This window comes from Ictidomys tridecemlineatus, unplaced genomic scaffold, assembly GCF_052094955.1.
Source record: "Ictidomys tridecemlineatus isolate mIctTri1 unplaced genomic scaffold, mIctTri1.hap1 Scaffold_35, whole genome shotgun sequence".
Classification (NCBI taxonomy): Eukaryota; Metazoa; Chordata; class Mammalia; order Rodentia; family Sciuridae; genus Ictidomys; species Ictidomys tridecemlineatus.
Genome location: NW_027522416.1, coordinates 746,339 through 767,464, shown reverse-complemented (window position 1 = coordinate 767,464; position 21,126 = coordinate 746,339). Strand labels below are relative to the sequence as shown.

At 48.1% G+C, this 21,126-nt stretch overlaps 1 long non-coding RNA gene and 1 pseudogene across 2 annotated transcripts in view; both read right to left on the bottom strand.

Moving 5' to 3' along the window:
• The window catches only part of LOC144373308 (uncharacterized), a 75,594-nt gene extending 63,969 nt beyond the window's left edge, over positions 1-11,625 (bottom strand). The window contains exon 1 of the long non-coding RNA XR_013433035.1: positions 11,443-11,625. This is a non-coding gene — a long non-coding RNA (uncharacterized LOC144373308). The remainder of the gene's footprint in view (positions 1-11,442) is intronic.
• Positions 11,626-11,688: 63 nt separating this feature from the next.
• On the bottom strand, positions 11,689-19,986 carry LOC144373296 (obscurin-like; annotated as a pseudogene). The gene is made up of 14 exons (XR_013433013.1): positions 19,643-19,986; positions 18,910-18,970; positions 18,514-18,591; positions 18,055-18,228; positions 17,825-17,851; positions 16,932-17,084; positions 16,791-16,836; positions 16,347-16,424; positions 14,264-16,048; positions 13,517-13,580; positions 13,190-13,298; positions 12,942-13,109; positions 11,930-12,040; positions 11,689-11,702 (listed from the first exon to the last, which is right to left on the bottom strand). The product of XR_013433013.1 is annotated as an obscurin-like (transcript).
• Between the last annotated feature and the right edge of the window lie 1,140 nt (positions 19,987-21,126).

Below are 21,126 nucleotides of genomic sequence, written 5' to 3'. Positions count from 1 at the left end.
GAGAATTCACAATTAAGATATAACAGTAATGAATATTTATACACCTGATTACATAGCAGCAATATTCTTAAAGCAGAGATTAACTAGACACACACACACAAAAATCTCCCAGCTGCAAAGCCTTTAATTCAATTGTCTTAGTCCAGGGTAGAACAAGCTGACAGAACCTAAGGAAAATCCTTCTCACCCAGCAGTGCCACCGCTGGGCAGAGGTGGACACAAACAAGCCCCCGGCTGGTGACAGCAAAGGGTCCCGAACACGGCTCACTGACACACAGCAGGCAGGGGAGGGCTCTCCGTCCAACCAGGCAGGCTCCTGAAGCAAGCTGTGGGTGAGAACCCAGTGAGCTGCGCCACCCAAAGACCACAGCAAAGGACCACCCTGCATGGTGGCAGGGTCCCCGGTAGGTATTGAGTTTAGCAGGGAGAATCAAGGTCCTCAACAGTGTGACACACCTTGTTCTGTGGGGAAAGAGAAACACGAATAGAAATTCGCATTTGCCATGAAAAGACATGGAGGAAAAGGAAATGCCTGTTTCTAAATGAAAGAAGCCAGTCCAGAGGAGCTACACAGGGTGGGGTTCCAACTGTGACACTGGGAAAGGACAAAACCAGAGGGACAATAGAAAGATCCCTGAAGGCCAGGAAGGAGGGAACAGGGAAGCAGACAGTCTTAAGGACACTGAAACTACTTTACCCAGCGTGGAAACAGTGGTACACATAATCACACACTTGTACGACCCCTGGGATGTGCACACCTAGTGTGGACCCAGGCTCAGCCACAGCCCTGGGAGCAATGAGATGGGAACGCTCCCATCCCCCATCCCCTGGCCCGGGGGCTGTTGATCATGGAAGGGTCCGTGCATGTATGCGGGCAGCAGTTCAGGGAAATCTTGCTACCTTCCTCTCCATTTTGCTGTGAGCATAATACTGCTCTAAAATAATAAAGTACATTTTTAAAAGGAAAGGGGAGAATTGTCATTTGTGAGAGTGAAGAGCCTCTGAAAGCAGACACAAGACCATAGTAACAGCGGTATCATGCGTGGTAGAGGAAGGTGGGTTATTTACTATTTTTGGAGCTGGGAATGGAACACAGGGCCTTGTGCCTCCACCACTGAGCTGTATCCCCAGCCCTGAGGATGCATGGGAAGTGAGCCAACGGGGACAGGAAGGGAAGGGAGACTTCTGCTGTAGACCACACACCCACCCAGGTGTGCAGATGAGTGCAACGCTGTTACTCATCTACAAAAGGAAAACAAAACATCTACAAACACTATCCCTCACTTGATGAGTTTGGGTACTAATTTTATTTAATATAGAGATAGACACTATTAATTTTTTTCATAATAGAATTATGGAAAACCTGTGTGCAAGAAAAATAAAAAATAAAAAAACCTCATCAGTTTCTGTCTTTTTCAGTCTCAAATAAAAAGTAAAATCCTGTTCCATTATCCTTCAATTTGCCTGAAAACTATCATCAAAAACCTTTTATTTTGCTTGTAAATACTTACTCATTCCCCTTCACACAATGAAACAAAACATAGCAAACAGATCATTATCTCCCTTTAGCCATGCCGTAGAAAGCCAAGTCTTTCTCTCCAAGACCCCAGACAGGAGGGTCGGATGGGCTGCTGAGCCCTTGAAACATGGCTAGTTCAAGTGGAGACGTGCTGTACGTATAAAGCACACATCAAAGTCCAAAGACATTTCCTGCGGTCTGGACACGAGGTGTCCCCCAGAAGCCGCTGCGTTGATGCAGGAATGTTCTGAGGTAAAACTATGGACTGTGAGAGCTGCAGCCTCCTCAGTCTCTCCTCGTGAGAAGGGACTGACTGGGTGGTGACTGGAGGCAGCTGGGGGAGGCATGGCTGGACGAGGTGGGTCACTGGGGGCTGCCCTGGAAGGGGGCATTTTTTTCCCTGCACCCCTTCCCTTTTCTATTTCCAGCTGCCATGAGGGAAGCGTCTTTCCCCCCCACCCACCCTTCCGCCATGATGCTCTGCCTCATCTTGGACCCAGAGCGATGGAGTCAGCCCACCATGGACTGGATCGCTGAAACTGAGCCAAAATAAACTTTCCCTCCTGTAAGTTGTCCTTGTCAGGTATTTTGATCACTGTGAAACAAAAGCTAACTAAAACAATATTGGATGGGGGGAAAAGAGTGTAAAATAGGCCATTAGTAATCTTTAATGTGGACTTCATATTGAAATTATATTGGTCATTATGTTGGGCATGTAAGGTCAGAGTATTAAAATTAACAGGTAAAGTTAATTTCACCTAACTTTTTTAACATGACTACTGAAACATTTTACTTATGGATGTGACTCACACATTCTACTGGACAGGGCTGGCCCTGGGAGGTAGAAACCCATGTAGGCTAGACTAGATTGTGCTGCAATAATAAGCAGCCCCCCAAACCTCACTGCTTAACAGTAAAACGGAGCATATCTCCTTACTATCTTGGTTCTTGCAGTAGCTAGTTGTAGTATTCAAGAGCATATGCTATCACTTCCCAGAAAGGAAAATGTGCATTCATGGGACATCCCTGGGTTGACACATTACATCTAAATAGTCATATGAAAGGGGGTTTCAGGGTTCTACTCAGATCACTTGCTCTTCCTCTATGTCAAAAGCATGAGCATATCCCACATTGAGGTGACTCTTTCAGCAGGGGTCCCAGAGTAATAAAATGCAGGGAACAAGGACCTGCAGACCCGCAGCAGTAGCCCACATAAAACCTGAACAAGAAATTATGGTTTCTGTAAGCCAGTGAGTCGTGAGGTGGTTTGTCACTTGGCAAAGCTGGCCAATACAGAAATAATCCAAGTGTGGCAATTTCAGCAATGTTAGGTTTTTACTATGTGTTCCATTGTCAGGAGGTTTTCTCCATATGATATTTTGCAGTAGCATACCTAATTACATCCATTTATTTCACAAACACTTATATAGCAGTTACTATATGCCAAGAACTATTCCAAGAGCTCTACAAAAATTTATTTACTCCATCAGCACAAAACCTCTTACTTGTCAAGCAATTTAAAATTCTAATAATATCACTATTTAAGGAAATTTAAGTTTGTGTTTTCACAATTATTTACACTTATAGTTGTGAAAATGCATCGTATTACTGATATTTCATCATCACTTTAGCTTTATTCTACTTCTTCTTTCTAACACTAAAATCTTTAAAATATTTTTAGGTGTAGTTGGACACAGTATCTTTATTTTTTTAATTTTATGTGGTGTTCAGGATTGAACCCAGCATGTATTAGGTGAGTTCTTTACCAATGAGCCACAACCCCAGCTCCGATATAAACTTTAAATTTTTTAATTGGACTAATTTCATATTGTCTTTGTTTTGTTGTTCCTCAAATAACACCTTAGGCTCTGTTTAGCCCAATATTAGAGAGTACATCCATACATAACTATTTGTTGTATGACAGAATAAATAATTGAATGGATAAGCGTCAATGTTGAAATTTGCTTTTAAGTAGCATTAGCAGACAAATTGATATGCATTGTTCATTGTATTTAGTTAGGAAGAACAAAATAAGGGAATATTGCCTAAACCTGCAGTAAAAACAACTGAATTTCATATTTGTGAGAAAATCAATTTCAAGTATAAGGGCAACATCAAGGACCAGAAAAACATCATCGAAACAACTAGTAGCATGTTCATCTCTATATCCTTAAAAATGGTGTGTAGACAATTTTGCTTAGAAAGCTGAAGTCAGGGTATTGTTCTGCAGGTCTGGCAATCAGAGAAAGTTATTACACACTATCTTTTGCCCAAGGAAATTGATAATGAATTTTTTTATTCAATCCATGTATATAGTAAAAATGATTATAGATTAATTAGGGACTAAAAACTAGTTGTACTAACATTTTAATTCCATGTCAATGAAAGATTATAAATTAATTTATTTAAATGAAATACTGTAGTATATAGATTTACAAAATGACTAATTAGCCCATCTAGAACTTGTAGGAGACCAATGGACTTCCCACTTAATATTTAAAGACATTAATGAATAAACAATCACCAAGAAGTTATTTCAAGGATGTAAACATTTATTTAAAGCCCTAATCAATACTGAAATATATCTAATTTCTGTCTCAATCCTTCCAAATCACTGCATAGCAGCAGAAAGCTCAGTACTTAATAAGGAGTTCTGAGAGTTGCTCCATTTTCTTCAGTTGAGTAAAGATTAAATGTTTTTGAAAGGATTGGGGGAGTTGTTTGCCTGTTTTCCATTGTCTATCCCAACCAGTACCCTAATCTCTGTTGAACAGATCTGGACAGAATCATTAACATACCCAAGGAGTTGCCATTAGAGAAATATTTTTTTGTCTGAGGTATAAGGTCATTTAGATGATGCACCTATTGTGTGAGAATTACCCTCTTTTATATATTGAAACCATTCTCTAAATGATGACCTTATATCTTTTCTGAATTGTACAACAGTAAAGAGATGAAAATACTTTTCAAGACATCAGTTATCAGAGAGTGAAGCTTGAAAATTGGGGATCTAACAAAGTAATCAGAATGACATCACATACCAGGAAGCAGTTCTGCCCTCTCCAGCAGTACCTCTCAGAGACCGAGTGGCCCCCAAAAAGCAGCTTCCAATGAATATGAATTCTATCAGTCACATCCTCTCTTTTTAGTGATGCAGTTCATGTGTCTAGACGAATTTTTCAATTGTTAATGAATGCTTGTATAAAATATTATCAGAGCCATAAACAACTCAAAAACAAAATCTAAGAAAACCACAGAAGCACTAATCACACTTCTGCGAATGGCATGACCCAGGATAACAAAACTCTGTGGACTTCAAAATTGTTTTTAATAAACTTTTTTGAGTATTATACTCCACATCAATATTTATTACTTCAACTAATAACTGACTGTTCAGGAATAAAGAAGGCAAAAACAATCTGTCTCAGTTCAATTGTGCAAGGTAATTACTTCCAGGTTGAATATGGGATTTATTTCAACTTGGCTCACAAGGAAATCAGCTTACAATTTGCCAATGTACACATCTAATTAGAAGTCCTCTTTCTCTTTATCATATATGTATCTCCACATTCAGACTGATATGTAGGATAGGCCTAGAGAGAGCTGGAATTAGCATACATAATATATTGTGTTATTTATTTTTTATTGAATTAATAAGTATTATGATATGTAAACACTCTCAAAATTAAGGTATAAACTGAATATGCATTAAAAGTGAACTTTAAAAAGGGGGAAGTAGAAATATCTTGCCTTAGATGATGACTTTGAAAAGCCAAGAAGAACAATGGAAATCCTAAGAATTAGGTATTATATAGGCATATCAGCAGAATGAGGCTGAGTCACATTGGGTTATGTTGTACCAATTTAAGGAATAGTAAAAATAAAATGCAAGAAGCTCAGCTCCTAGCCTAAAGCCATAGAATCAAGGAAGGTTGAAATTTAGGATCAACACTGCAATAACTAGTCATAAAATATTTCTAGTCTTAACATTCCAAAATAGCACACCTGTTTTGGACTTTATACTACAGTATACAATTTGATCAGTTCATAAATCTGACTATACCCAAAGTGCACAATACTTAGAAATAAAACTGTATATGTTCTGGTGACCATTTCTGGGCTGTTAGAGCTATGTGTTGGATTGTTTGCTTACATTTATTCTTAAAAGTCTAGGACTTAGCTTAATATATTTTGAGTAAATATTTTGTTTTCTAGGACTACTTTTTAGCCTCCTACTCTGAGTAATTTTGCAAAGTAGGCAATTTTCTGCTTGTGTGGAAGCTTTTCTTTCAGAATGCAATAATGTGAATTTAGATTGTTTTATTTTAAACCCAAACTTATTATTTACTCTTTTTTAAATATTTATTTGTACAATTTAATTATTGAGCATAGTGGGTTTCATTGTGGAATATCGGTACATATAAATAAGGATTATTATTTGAATGTGATTAACAAGAATATTAAGCAAATTTGACTTATTTGTACACAATGATCATAAACTCCTATTTGGCAGTGGAGTCCACTTAAGATCTCTTTATACAAACAGAACATCAGGCTGGAATGGTATGGCAAAGAAAAGCTGCTCAACTGGACATCCAGGAAACAGGTAGATGAACATCCAGGAAAGAGAGGGGGAGGGGTGGTAGAGAAGAGAGAGAGAAAGGAAAGGGGCCATGGACCAGATATAGCATTCCAAGACATATTTCTAATTAGAACCCACATTCTATAGATTCTAACACCTCTAATAATTCCATCAAATTATGAGCCCTGTCCTGGTTCAGTCATAGGATGAGTTTTTTCCAATCTTACAGCTCTAAAACATGTGGCACAAAAGGTCATGACATGGTTCAGTCATGAGACCGGGCTTGTCACATCTGACAGCTCTTAAACAGCTGGTACAGAATGCATGGCATGGTTCTGTCATAGGAGCAAAATTGTCTCATCTAGCAGCTCTAAAACAGGTGGCACCAGAGGCCCTGGTTTTGTTCAGTCATGGGACCAGGTTTGTCCCATATTACAGCTCTAAAAAGGTAGCACAGGAAGCCATGGCCTGGTTTGGACATAGGACTAGGCTTGTCCCATGTTACAGCTATGTATCAGGTGGCACAGAAAGACCTGGTCTGTTTTGGTCATGGGGTTAGTCTGACATAACTTACAGCACTAAAATAGGTGATTCAGGAGGTTCTAGCTTGATTCAGTCATGAGACCAGGCTTGTCCCATCTTGCAGCTGTAAATCATGTGGCACAAGTGGCCCTAGCCCATTTCAATCATGGGATCAGGCTCTTCCAACTTATACCTCTACAGCAGATGGCAGAGGAAGTCCAGGCCTAGTTTGGTCATGGGACTAGTTTTGTCCCATCTTACAGCTCTAAAACAGGTGGCAGGAGGCCCTGGCCTTGTTCAGTCATGGGACCATATGCCTCCCATTTTAGAGCACTACTACAGCTGGTACAAGAGGCTCTGTTTTATTTTGGTAATGGGAACAGGCTTGTGCCATCTTACTGCTCTCAAGCAGGTGGCACAAGAGGCCCTAGCCTTATTTGGTCATGGGACCAATTTTTGTCCCAACTTATAGCTCTGAAACAGTTGGCACAGGATGCCCTGGCCAAGATGGGTTATGTGACTAGATTTGTCTTCAGTTAGAGCTCTAAAACAGGTGGCACAGAAGGCCCTGATCCGATTCATTTATGGGACCAGGTGTCTAAAACTTACAGCTCTAATACAGGTGGTACACAAGACTCTAGTCTATTTCAGTTATGGGTCCAGGCTTGTCCTATCTTATAGCTCTAAAACAGTTGGCACAGTAGGTCTTGGTCTAGTTTGGTCATGGGACCAGAATTCTTCACTCTTACAGCTCTACAACAGGTGGATCAGGAGGCCCTGGTCTGGTTTGTTCATGAGACCAGGTTTGTCCCATCTTACATCTCTAAAACTGGTGTCAAAGAATGTCTTGACCTTGTTGGATCATGGAACCAGGTTTGTCTCATTTTACAGCTCTAGGAGGCTCTGGTCTGGTTCAGTCATGAGACCAGGCTTGTCCCATCTTACAGCTCTAATACATGTAGCACAGTTGTTCCTGGTCTAGTTTGCTCATGGGACCATGTTTGTCCCATCTTACAGCTCTAAAACTGGTGGTATAGGAGGCCATCATCAGGAATCATCATTGGTCCAGAGTTGTCCCATCTTACAGCTTTAATACAGGTGGTATAGGAGGACCAGGTCAGGTTTGGTCTTTGGACTAGGTTTGTCCCATTTTACAACTCTAATACAGGTGATATAGGAGGCCCTGGTCTGATTCAGTGATGATACCACGCTTGTCCCCTCGTATAGCTCTAAAACAGGTGGTACAGTAGACCATGGTCTGGTTTGGTCATGTTACCGGGCTTTTAGCATATCACAGTGCTAAATCAGGAAGCCCCTGTACTGGTTTGGTCATGGCACCAGGTTTGTCTCATCCTACATCTCTAAAACAGGTCATATAGGAGGTCCTGGTCTGGATTGGTCATGGTACAAGACTTGTCACAACTTACAGCTCTAAATCATGTGGCATGAAAAGGCCCTGATCTGGTTTGGTCATGCAACCAGTTTTATTTTATCTTACAGCTCTAAAAAAATGTGATATAAGAAGCCTTCATCTGTTGTGGTCATGGGAGGAGGCTTGTCACTTCTTATAGCTCTAAAATAGGTGGCCCAGGAGGCCCTGGTCTGGTTCAGTCATGGGAACAGGGAAGTCTCAGTTTACACTTCTAAAATGGTGTTGCAGAACACCTTGGCCTGGTTTGATCATGGGACCATGTTTGTTTCATTTTACAGCACTAAAACAGCTGGTACAGAAGGTTCTAGTCTGGTTTGGTGATGGGACCAGGCGTTTTCTCATCGTGCAGCTCTAAAACAGGTGGTACAGCAGGCCCTGGCCTGGTTTGGTCATGGGACCAGGCTTGTCCAAATTTCCAGCTCTAAAACAAGTGGCCCAAAAGCCACTGCTTTTTTTTTTTTTTTTTTTACATTTGACCAGGCTTGTTCCATCTTACAGCTCTAAACAGGTTGCACAGGAGGACCTGGCCTTGTTCAGTCATGGAATCAGGGTTGTCACAACTTACAGCTCTAAATCAGGTGGCACAGGAGGACCTGGCCTTGTTCAGTCATGGAATCAGGGTTGTCACAACTTACAGCTCTAAATCAGGTGGCACAGAAGACCCTAGTCTGGTTTGGTTATGGCACCAGGTTTTCTCAATCGTGAAGCTCTAAAACAGATGGCACAAAAGGTCCAGGCCTGGTTCAATCATGGAATTAGGATTGTTCTATATGACAGCTCTAAAATGGTACAGGAGGCACTCGCCTGGTTCAGTTATGGGACCAGGCATGTCCTATATTACAGCTCTGAAACAAATGGCATAGGTGGTCCTAAACTGGTTTTGTCATGGGACAAGTTTTGTCCCATCTGATAGCTCTAAAACAGATGGCACAAGAGGCCCTGACCTGGTTCTGACATGAGACCAAGCTTGTCCTATCTTCAAGGTATAAAACAGGTGTCACCGAAGGCCCTGGTCTGGTTCAATCATGGGACCAAACTTGTCCCATCTTATCACTCTAAAATAGGTAGCACAGATGCGCCTGCTCTTGTTTGTCATAGGAACAGACATATTCCATCTTGAATGTGTTCCTAGTCCCTTCTTGATTCATGGTCACTAGGCTACCTTGTTGCTGGGAGTAGAGACATGGAATCAACACAGACTCAGGGTGAGAGAACTGGCTGGAGACCTGCCTCAGGTCATCGTCCAGTAGCTCAGTTTATTTTTGGAGTGCACACAACAGTTATAGGGTTTGAGTGGGGCATGCCTGTCAATCATACATAAGCATGGTGATATCCATAAGCCAGTCATCTTCTGCCTAATGTTACCACATTGTGAGGAACCTCTAAATATTGCTGCCGTAGCAGAAAGCAGTCTAGAAGGGTCTTTAGCCCTTACTGAGTCAGGGGTTTTATACTCTGAAGCCCCTGACTCTCAGTTTTTTGGCTGAGCAGTTTGGCAATGCTAACCACAAGTGCTGAGGATGTGGTTTCACCCCATCCTGCAGGCGCTCCTGTCAGGCCTGAAGGAAAGTGGATATTTCAGGCACTTCCAAGCTGCTAGTAGCTGCTAGCTGAGACTGAAACTTATTCCAACATTTCCTCTCTTTTTATTAAATTTGTTGCCAAAGGAAAACCATGATGAGAGAAGAAAGGAAAAGGGAAAAGAATAGAAAAAGAGGGGAGAAACAAGAAAGAGAAAAGAGAAAACATCCAGACATGGCCCTTTCCTGTAGCTGCAGTTGTTTCCTGCTGTGCTGAGCAGACAGCCACTGTTGACTAGATCTCTGTCTGTCATTTGGGTCCCAATCTTAGCTGGGCATGGGGAGCAAAGCAGACATGGGGGGCAGGAGACCTCTCTCAGAAGGGTGAAGATTTAGGCCTTTGCACAGGTGGGAGGGTTGATGTTCTTTGCCTCACCTCTGTTGGTGCCCAAGCTTTCTCCTGATGGCCCCTCTGCAACTGTGCCTGTCTTAGGTTGTTTCTCCCTTGAGGAATCTTACCTGTCATTGACTAACCAGTCATCCTCTGGGGCCAAACAGGGTGATGTGGAGTGTAAAAGGCATTACTACTGAGAGGACTGCTGCAAAAAAGGCCCTGGTTTGCTTAGGTCATGAGACCAGTCTTGTTCCATCTTACAGCACTAAAACATGAGGCCCTGGTCTGATTCAGTCATGTGACCAGGCTTGTCCCATATTATAGATCTTTAATCCTTAAGATGTAAGAGAACTATCACTCTGAGGTAAGCTGCAATTCAAATGGTTTTCTGATAAGATTCATAAGCATCCATTACATACAACAGATGCACTTGTCTTATGTACAGTCCAAAGATATAATGCATCTGGGAGGTAAAGCATCTGTCAAGTCTTTCATGGAAGCATTACTCTCTGAAATTATCCCCAGAGTGAAGAACCTTTAAGAGTGCAGATTTGTGGCTGTCAGTCGATGCATGGAGTTTTCGTTTGTGTATATTCTATGTGGTGCTAGTGTGACCACTATTCTAGTCTGTGACTCTTGCCCTACTCATGACGTTCTCATTTCCCTTTGCAGAGCATTATACTGCATGTAGGATCTAAGCTGATTGGACAGGTGGACCACCAACCAAAGAAGCTGTCCTCTCTCAAAGCACTTGTGTGTCCTTGAGGTCTTTCCACTGAGATATAGTTGTCTATACTGGGGTCCATTCTATGTTGAAGCCATGAACTCTGAACCATAATAAGAATGTTAAATATCCTGCTATAGTTTTCAGAGGCTTTGGGGATAGTGTTTAGCTTTTCTTCTCTACTTTATTTAAAGGTTCATTGAATACCAAGCAGAAAACTGCATTGTGTATAGACTTCAACTTAATTTTGTCAGTTGTGTTCTACTAAATAACACATTTCTGTTTTTTTTAAATTTTTCTTTTTCTTTCTTTACTTTATTTGTCACTAGTAGTTTTTTAACAGCTGCTGACAAGAATAATCAGTTTCCATTTTACATGCATATTCGGCAAATTCCTCAGGGATAAAGCAACTGAAGTTCTCAACATCCAAGTAGAAGAAAACTACATGTCCACAATGGGCCTAAGGCAAGATGACCACAGCATCCCTCTAAGTAGCCACCCACATAGGGAGAAATTATAATATACACCAGAGAGTCCCTGGAAAGTCCATATCAGAGCATTGATACAGTATTGATAGTGGAATACCACATAGTAATAAAGGGAAAAATACCAGATCACCCAATAATATGGAAGAATTTCAACAGCATTATGTTCAGTAGAAAGTGCAGGTGAAAAGTTACATACTATCTGATTTCACATGTAAGTATTTTCAAGGCAATGGAAAAGAATGCATGGCTTCCATCAAGTACCTGGAATGTGTGATGGTTTCAAGGCTCCAGTGTGGTGATCTGCATGGTAGGGAGATTGACTACAAGAGAATTGGAGAAATTAGTATTGGTGAGCTAGTTTTCTTCCATTTTGAAAAAAATACATAAATAAGCAAAGGCAGAACCTGTAAAAACCCTATGGATTGGGCTAGAAGTGAAGGTATCATTTAGATTTACTATATAGAAATCTATTTAGTATATATAGATGTGATAATTAGTTGTCTATTGCTAAAAGAAAAGACCTGATAAAGACAACATCAAGGGGGAAGGACTTAAACTGGCTCAGTCTCTAAGGATTCAGTCCACAGTTATTTGGCCTCTGGGCCTGTGGTGAGTCAAAACAGCTTGATGGGAGGGCAAGGCAGACCTGAGCTGCCCACCTCATGAGGAGAGGAGAAGAGAGAGAGAGAGAGAGAGAGAGAGAGAGAGAGAGAGAGAGAGAGAGAGAGAGAGAGATTGAAAGGGAAGCATGGTAGGATGTATATCACAGGACCATAGGACTCCACAGGCTTCCAGACCAGCAGTACCCTGTCTGTGTAAACCTCCCCGATGTTCGGGCGTGGGGAAGACGAGGGTCGCTCTGCAAGAGGCCACCCATGGTCTGGGTCAGCATCTAATCCCCAGGGCTGATTTCTAGCTGGCCCTGCCTCACCCCCCCTGACTTTCGGCAAACGTTAGGCTCCAAAGCCCACCCTCTCCAAGTGCCATTTGTTTGGAGTGGGTGAGGTCCTAGAAAGCAATGGGAAGAGGGGCGTGCCTCCTTCCCTAGTGGGCAGTCAGATGTCTGCCCAACCCTCCCCACCAGGATCCCTCCTGGCCAGCCCTTCGCCAGGGTATATTCAGGCCTCAGTGGAGTGGCCCAGGCTCTGGTCGGGGGGCCTTGCTCTGGTTTCTAAGCTTTGGCTGAACACCCCAGTACAAGGCCTGAGGTCAGTCTGCAAGTTCCAGACTGGGCCAGCAGCCATCTCAGCTGCCCACACACCCCAGGCACTGCATACTCAGCTCCTGACTCAACTCTGATGAAGACACAAACAGGATGGGGCTCCTCCCTCCTGCACCACTGGAGGGCAGGGTGGCACCCTCCACAGGGAGCTCCGCCTCCTGGCCAGCAGAGGCCTCGGGCCAGCTCCTGGCAGCAGGGTGCACAGCAGGCTGGAACACTGCCACACCGCTCTCCTCCTTCTTGGGCATGCTACTCCCCCACCCCTGCCTTCCATCTGTCTCCTGTCAGTCTCCTGCCTCCTGCCAACCCCTGAAGACCCTGGACAGTCCAGAAGGCACCCACAGCAACCACATTCAATGCCTGGCCCATCAGGACTGGACTGCTCGGTAACTCGGACACACCTGTGGTAACCTCCTGAACCCCAAATTCCACAGCCCCACAGCTGAGGGAGTGGCTCAGTCTAGCTCACGCAACGAGGCTCAGCACCCCCAGCCCAGCCTCTCTGGCCTGGCAGGGACCTCTAGCAGAGCGTACCCACTTGCCTTCTGGAGTACGCCCGTGGTGGTTGCTGTGCCCAGAGGGTTGCTCACACTGCAGGTATACATGCCGAGGTCCTCAGCAGTCACCACCAGGATGGTCAGCAGCTGGAAGTTCTTCAGGATCGAGGAGATAAGGAGGTGGCCGTTGCTCTCCAGGAGGGCCCCATCTGTGACAGCACAGAGCCGGTCTGAGTTTCCCCTAGACAATGAGGGCCCCTGCTGCCCTGCTTGTATCCCAACCCCTTACATTTACTCCAAGTGGCCTGGGCAGCTGGATGGGCTAACACCTGGCAAGCCAGTCACCGACTGACCCAGGACCAGGGTCTCATCTGAGAGCTCCCTCAGGAAGGTTGGTGCTGAGGAGGAGGCAGGAAGAGCCTTCAGAGGGAAGTCCAGGCCAGAAAGTGTGGGCAGGATGCAGCACTGCCTCCTCCTGGAAGCCCTTCAAGATTGCTCAGCCCCCATGCCCAGCCTGCCTCTGGGCTTAAGCCCCATAGGTGGGTAGGGGCTTGACCCTCTGGTGTAGGCACCATGGCGGTTGGGAAAGGACCCTGAGACAGTGGGGCCTGCTCACCTTGGTCCCTGCCCTTCAGACCTGACAGCCAGGCCTGCCTTCTTCCTGGGGGGCTCCTCCAGGCCTGCTGGAGGAGGGGTAAGGGTCTCAGTAGGGAGGTCTGTCCTCGGGCAGCACCAGCTTCCTCACACTGCCTGTCCTCCCGGCAGGCCCAGGTCTCACGAACTGGGGTGTGAAGACAAGCTGGACCTACTTTTCACCTCCCTCAGCAGTGGGCTGTTGGGGCTCTAAGGCCTACAGTGCAGGAGGGGGGTGCTTGGGGCCGGGGTCAGGCTGGGGTCAGGAGGGTGGGGGTCACAGAGGCTGCTCTGGAGTTGGGACTTCCAGGCAGCTCAGGGGTCAGGGAAGCTGGGGTCAGCTGTGCCTAGGGTCGAGTTGCTCTGAGATCAGGAGAGACCTGGAGTCAGGAGGATCTGGGGCCACAGGACTGAGCTCAGAAGGTCTGAGGTCACTGAGGGTGGGGCCATAAGACTCCTGGGTCAGAGGGTCTACAGTGGGGGAGGCCTGGGATCCTGGCTGCCGTCTCCCCAGGTGCCCTCCTTGCAGCTGTCTCCAGGATGGCCTCACATGCCCAGTAAGGCAGGCTCAGGTCAGCAGAGGTGCCCCCAGGACTCAGGTAGAGCTGTGGGTGCAGTTGGGAGGTAGGGGCAACAGCACCATAGGGGGGGCCCAGCAGGACCCTGAGGACAAAAGGGTGAGTGATCCTAAGAGGCAGGGATGTTCCAGGGGATAGGACGAGGAGGTTACCTTCAGGTCTGCCCTTCAGGATCCGGGAGATGTGAGCCATGGAAGCCTTCACCCTCTGGCGCAGCCCAAGTTCCAGGGGTTCCTCCAGTGGCAAACACTTCCCAGGGAACTGGAATAGGCCACGGGAGGGGGACCACTTGCGCTTTCTGCTGGCTGCAGCCTCCCCCAGCAGTTTCTCCAGGTCCTCCAGCTCCTCTGTGATCTCCAGGCCAGCTCGAAGGCCCAGCTCCCCTGGCCAGGGCCAGGCAGCCTCAGGGGAGGGCAGCTCTGGCTGCCCCCAGGGCTTGGGGACCCTCCTGAAGATCATGAACTCAAATGGGAGATATTTGATGTTATACAGGTCAGAGAGGTTGAGGTAGGCGGGATCCACCTCTGAAATGTCTAAGGACACAGTGTCATCAGCCTCTGTATCCCCTGACAGGTCCCGGATCTGCACCAGGGACACCTGCCCATCTTGCTCCCACGAGGTCAGCTCTGGGGAAGCCCTCAGGGTAGCCCCTCTGGTCTCAGGCACTGGCCTCAAGTCGGCCTGAGGTTGAGGGCTTCCCACTGCAGCCTCGTCCTGCTCCTCGGAGGACTGGGATACGGCCCAGGCCATCCTGGCCCACAAGGGACCCTGTCCTAGCATGCCCCCTGCATCCCCACCAAAGGCAAAGGTACCGTAGCCCGCCACCCCCGCATAGCCCCCACGGTACCCCAGGGAGAACTTCCGGGTGGTTGCCTGCTCCTGAGGCCTTGGTAAGGGGGGTGTTGCGTCAGGGGAATGCTCAGCCTCCTGAGACAGGCTGCCAGTGTCCAGGGAAGGGCTGGACTCCATGCCTGTGGGGCAAGTTGGTTCCAGGGAGCTGGAAGAGCTGGTCCAAGGCCTCCCAGGTTGAGAGATGCTGCCAGGCTCCTTCTAAGAGCCTGGCAGGGGGCTTCTTTGGGCTGGGCAGGGGGGCTCCAGAAGTATCTCCTTGACAGACCCTCCAGGCAAACAGCCATGAGTTTGTGGTGACAGTGGGCCACAGCCCTTTTGGGGGGCAGAACCCTGCTCAGGGTGACAAGAAGGAGCCTCCTGCCCCAGCCTGGACGACCCCGCTTGCTGAGCAGGCCCTGAGTCTCTAGCAGGTGATGGAGACAGACTGGGTCCTTTCAGGGGCTTCTAGTCTCTCCCACCAGCCTCCCCTCTGGAGGCTGTGGGAGGGCACTGTCCTTCACTGCAGGCCTCACTCAAGGGGCACTGGCGCTGGGCAGGCGCAGGGCCGTCTCAAAGGAGGGTGTCTTGGTTATAAGGCTGGCCTGCTCTTCCCTGGTGGCCTCCTCCTCCAGCACGCGATGCTCCAACAGCGGCTCATGCAGACCAGGCAGGGCTCTGGCGAAGTACCCGCCCTTGAACAGGTGCCGCCTCCGGGCCGCCTGTAGGCGGCCTCCAGGGTCCTCGCCTGCCTGCTGGAAGAACTGGCTGCTGATGACACTGTGCCAGGAGATGCAGCCAAGGGCTGCCAGGGGCCCTGCGCCTTGCTGTGAGGCTGGTGGGGCCTCCGCCTCCTTGGCAGGCTGGCCGAGGGCCGCAGGAAGCCCCGTGGGTGCAGCAGCGGGGAATGGGTCACCGGCGAGGATGGCAGCGACTTGGCCCTGGCAAAAGGGGCGAGCTAATTGTCCGAGGAGGAGGAGCTGGAGGAGCAGCTGGCTTCTGAGCGCAGGAGCGGGGGCCACTCCCAGGGAGGGGGTGTCGGGTGGGTCCCGCAGCAGCTCTGGGATGGAGCGCATCACCAGGATGAACTTGTAGCTCATCAGGGAGCGCTGCCCCCCCCCCCCCCCCCCCCCCCCCCCCCCCCCGCACAGAGCAGTCGCTGGGTGGGGCCGCAGCACAGTGCAGACCTTCTCCCTCCAAGTTCCCAGTGGGCCAAAGCGGTGGGGACACAGAGCAGTGGGAACCTGTGCACCAGGGCTCTTGGCTTCTGCCTGGCCACTGGGTACCCCTCTGCGCCTGGCACACTCATGGCTGAGATCCGATGAGGTGCCAGGCCTGGGAGTGTGCTAGGCGGGCTTGGGCTTGCGTTTCTGACCCTGCCCTCACTCTTTTCAGGGGACAGCTCACCTGCCAGCGGCTCCTGGCCAGAAGGAACTTGAGCTGCTTGGTGTTAATGAAGTGGGCCTCCTCCACAGGCATGGATTTCTGGGGTGTGAGGGAGCAGCCACATTGAGGAGAGACCCCAGCGCTCTGATGGGTGCCCCTCCTGGGATGGAGGCCCAGCTGGGTAGGGGCAGGTGTACTTGCCCTCAGCACTGGGGTCTCATGGGCTCATCCCTTTACTTTGCCCAGACAGGGCAAGATAAAGGCCAGAGGTTGTAGGGGAGGCCCTGACCCCTGTTAGGGTCTCAGGATCCCAAGCCTGTCTGAAGGGACAAGTGTCTTCTGAACTGGGGCACAGGGGCCTGGGTGCCACCACCATATGTGCTAATGCAGGCAGGCCCTCATCCCCCTTGGGTTGGATGTCCCTCCCTACAGGCCTGGGGTTTGAGCCAGGCTGGGCCTACTCACCAGGAACCAGGGGTGGGTGAGGCACTGGGAGGCACTGGGCCGGGCCCTGGAGGGAGAGCAGAGCCCAGGTCAGCCAGGCAGTCAGCTGGCCCTGGGCAGGGCTGGCCGCAACCTGGGCAGGCAAGAGAGGCATGCACTCACCCTGGGGCCCTCTGCAGTGTGGCCTTGAGAAAGTCCTTGGCATCCTCACTGAGGTGGGCAGCCATGGGGCTGCTCCAGGACACCTGCCCCTCCAGCACATTCAGCAGGGTGGCACGGTCACTCTCTCCCACAAATGGGGAGGATCAAGTCAGGCTGGAAACAGGCAGAGCCTGCCCTCAAACAAAGCCCCTGGGGATGAACTCTGGCACCACTCCCACCCAGCAGTATCTGAGGTTCCCCAGATACTGCCTCAGCTTGGAACACCAATCCAGGCAAAGCCTAAGAGGGTGTCTGGGCTCAGACCAGGGTTGGGGTCCCCACTCAGGCTGGGACAGGGATCAAGGAAACGTCAGCCTGTATGGGGGCCCTGCTTTAACCTGAGGCTCTCATGGCCAGAGGTGGGTACAGGGCTGAACTTACAAAGGAGACCCAGGCTAGCTTCAAGCAGGGATGTATGCCAAGGCTGGGTGCTGATTCAACCTGGGGTGGGTACTTGGCCTCAGCCTGAGCTAGGGATCCAGGCTCAGCTGGGACAGGAGTCCAGGGAGCCTAGATAGGCACCAGTCTATGTCTGAGTTGGGGACAGGTCTTAGTCTGCAGAGGTCAAGGATCAGTCTGTACCACCAGCATCTTCAGGGTAGCAGTGACCACTACGAGTGGACTCTGGACAAAAATCCCACAGACCCTACAGGGTCAGCTCAGCTCTGCCTAGTGATGACAGGGTGTTTGTGAGGAGCAGTGGGCAGGAGCCTCTTATCAGGGTTGGCTGACCGCCTGTTCCCAAGATAGCTGCCCCTGGGCTCTTGGGTCTCTGGTCTGAGGTGTGGCCAGCAGCACACGTGGCCCTCAGGATTCTGCAGAAGGGTTGGCTTTGAAGAACAGGCTGTGCTCACCTGAGGTAAGAGATGACCCCCAGGGCCCTGCAGAAAGAAAACCACCCACTGTGAGTCACCCCAGGCCTGGCCACAGGCAAGGGGTATGTGGGAGGAGGCATGGGGGATCCCAGGGGTGCAGAAGGAGGCAGAGGTTCAGAGAGGACCCTTTGGCTGGCTGCTGGGCTGCCAGATGACTCCCCAGCATGGTCCCAGGAGGGTCACAGTCCTAACTCAGCCTGACCACTCACCAGATGTCAGAAGCCTCGCTTACGGAGGTCTGCTCAATGATCTCGGGGGACACAAACTCTGGAGAGCTGTACTTGCTGTACTGTGGCTCTGAAGGGGTGATTTTTTGGGGCAAAGCCAAAGTCGCAGATTTTAATGTCTTCGCTAGCTGGATGCACCATCAGGATATTGGGGGGCTGTCAGAAAGTATTGAGGAGTCTATGGGGGGTTGGGCCACCTGGAGTTTCCAGGCCTCAGGGAGTCATTCAGGGTCCATGAGGCCAACGTGGGGCATGGGCAACACCAGTCAGACTGTCAGAGCAGAGCCCACGGATGAGCTGCCAATTAGCAGTGCATCCAGTCCCTGCAGGACAGCAAGCCCTGTCAAGGAAACTGGACACGATAGGCCTGTCCCTTCCTATCCTGTAGGCCCAGGGCTCCCCTCTCCCACCCAGGTTCTGGAGGGGCCCGAAGGATAGTACGTTTATGTCCAGGTGGAGGACTCCGTGGCTGTGCAGATAGTGCAGTCCCTCCACCAGCTGCTGGAGGTAGACCTTGACCTCTGGCAAATGCTGTGCTCAGGGAGGGGCCCCGGCCCTCCACTTTGACTCATCCTGCTTGAGTGCCCCAGTCTAGCACCTGGGACAAGCCCAAAGTGTAGGTGGCACCCTGAGCCCTAAGTGCCAAAGCCAGAGAAATCCCCAGGAACAAGCAAGGTGTGCAGGAAGCCAGGCAGTGCAGCTGGGCACAGAGCCCGGGTAGCCACGGGGCCTGGGATCCAGAGAGGCGGGGCCTGGGCCACATTTGGGGCAGCTGTGTCTGGGTGGGGCTGGGACCCGCATGCAGCTCAGGCCAGTGGCAGGCAGGTGCAGGGTCACCTAGGCTTCTGTCACCACGCTCTTCTTGAAGAGGCGATCCAGCAGCTCCTCTGATGAGCACCTGGGGCCTGGTCAAGGAAAGCAGCTGAGGCTGGAACCCACCAGGAGGTGGCCAGGACAAGGTTCTTCTGGTCTCAAGGGTGAGGTACTGGTGCTCAGGTTGAGGGGAGGTGCCATGGGCCCCCGGAACCCCAGACAGCATCCAGCCCAGATGAGGGGGGCTGCCTGGGGACTGAGGCCACACAGGGCAGTGGTAGGGTGGGGGCACCTGGCCTGTCTGCACAAATCCCTCCTCAGGGGAGAGACAAGAACACAGGAGCAGATCCAGCCACAAGGCCCTCCACACTGAGACCCCAGTCAGGGACCTATGGGCAGTGGGCAAAGACCTGGAGTAACCTGTGTAGGACACACCTCTCCTGACATCTGAGAGGTCACCCATAGGAGGAGACCCCTGGCCATCTCCACCGAGGACATCTGGACCCTCAGGAGCAGCTCAGACACTGACCCTGCCTGGTGACCCCCATGGACAACCCTCAGAGAGAAAGAACCCCCTGACCAACACCATCACAAGCAGCAGGAACAGGGCTGCTTGTCACACAGCATTGGCCACAGGAAGGTGGGCTGAGGCCGTCACAACCTGCCAGGCCCAGGGAGCATATGCTCCTCCAATCCCCAGCCTGGTGGCCACTGCACCCCTCCTCAAACCCCAAGGCGCCAGGAGAAGAAAGGATACAGTTCCAAAATGAGGATGAGGGTCTTCCGGGTCTCAAACTGGTGGCAAGTTTCATGCATTTCAATAATTTCATTGAAGGCTGTTTATTATTTAAATGATTTTAAACTCACAAATCTTTAAAATGGATTCTGTCTGAGGGTGCTGTTATAACAAGTTGAAAGCAACATGTATACAAACCTATTGTCATTAAAAAAAGAACTATGCAATTTTATTAACCCAATTTTTATTATTAAAAAAAAGTCCAAAGATTCTAGGCTATTCATGGTGGCTAGAAGCCTCATGTGTGTTTACATGGTTAGAAGCGTAAGTTATGGTAATCAGAGGACTAGTGTTTAAATAGTAAGATATGCTGATGGATCATGATGAGATCCCCTATGAGATCTAAATTTTTGCAACAAGTAGTTAAGAAGTAAAAATGTGGCTTTCCCAAAGGGTTATAGCACCTATTTTACTCAATCATTTTGCTTTGTGCTCTCAGAGAAATAATTCACTGGTTTTCCTCATCTAGAGAAACCATAACATTCTTGGTATTTTCAGTAGTAAAGAAAATAACCATCTTTCTCATGGGAAGCATTTGATGAAAATTGCAAATAATTTCTCAGCAAAAATCTGACTTGTTAAATTAATCTTAAAAAGGAGAAACAAACAAAAAACAAATTATATACTTTAATAGTAGAATCATAGATAGATAGATAAATAGATAGATAGATAGATAGATAGATAGATAGATAGATATATGTCTGTTTCTTATCACAAGCAACAAGAAAGAGCTCCTCAATTGAGGGCATCACCACAAAACAGGATACAGTGCTTGAAAATATTTTGGAGGAATTACAGTGAAAATTTTCTTAAATTCATTGTCTCATGTTCCTCTCACAGTCATTACACTCTTTCATGATGAGACTGGCCAAGAGTCTTGTTCACTTGGTTTTATACAGTAGCGTTTGAACAAGCTATCACTTACTGCATATTTGCTTTGAGTCTCAAGGAAATAAAGTAGAGAAATGAGTAATGCTTTATTACTACCAGAGCCTACTGAGAAGCAAATAATATTCTCAGGCCTAGAATGAAATCTTACTGAGTGTTGGTGAAGGAAAGGAAAAGCAAATGTAGAAAAAATGATTTTTGGAATTTTCATATGAGACAGACGGCTGAAACAGTACAAGGAAATGATTTGAAAGTGCTGCTTTAAATAAAGTAGTCCTCTCCTGCTCATCAATTAAACAATTAGTACACAATTCTATTCTTTTCAGCAATGTTAACATTTGGGATAAAAATTTTTGATTTACTATTTTCTTTCTAATAAAGTAGCCTCCAACCTACAAATGGGTTGTGTTACAAAAATTCATTTGTTAGATGGTCATGTGGGATCCAGCCTGCCCTTTCCCAGAGAATCAATGTTATAAATCATTGTTTGGTTTTAAGGCTGGTCCATGTAAGCCTATTTAAAGAATAATGTTCTCAGCTATAGGACTGTGAACTAC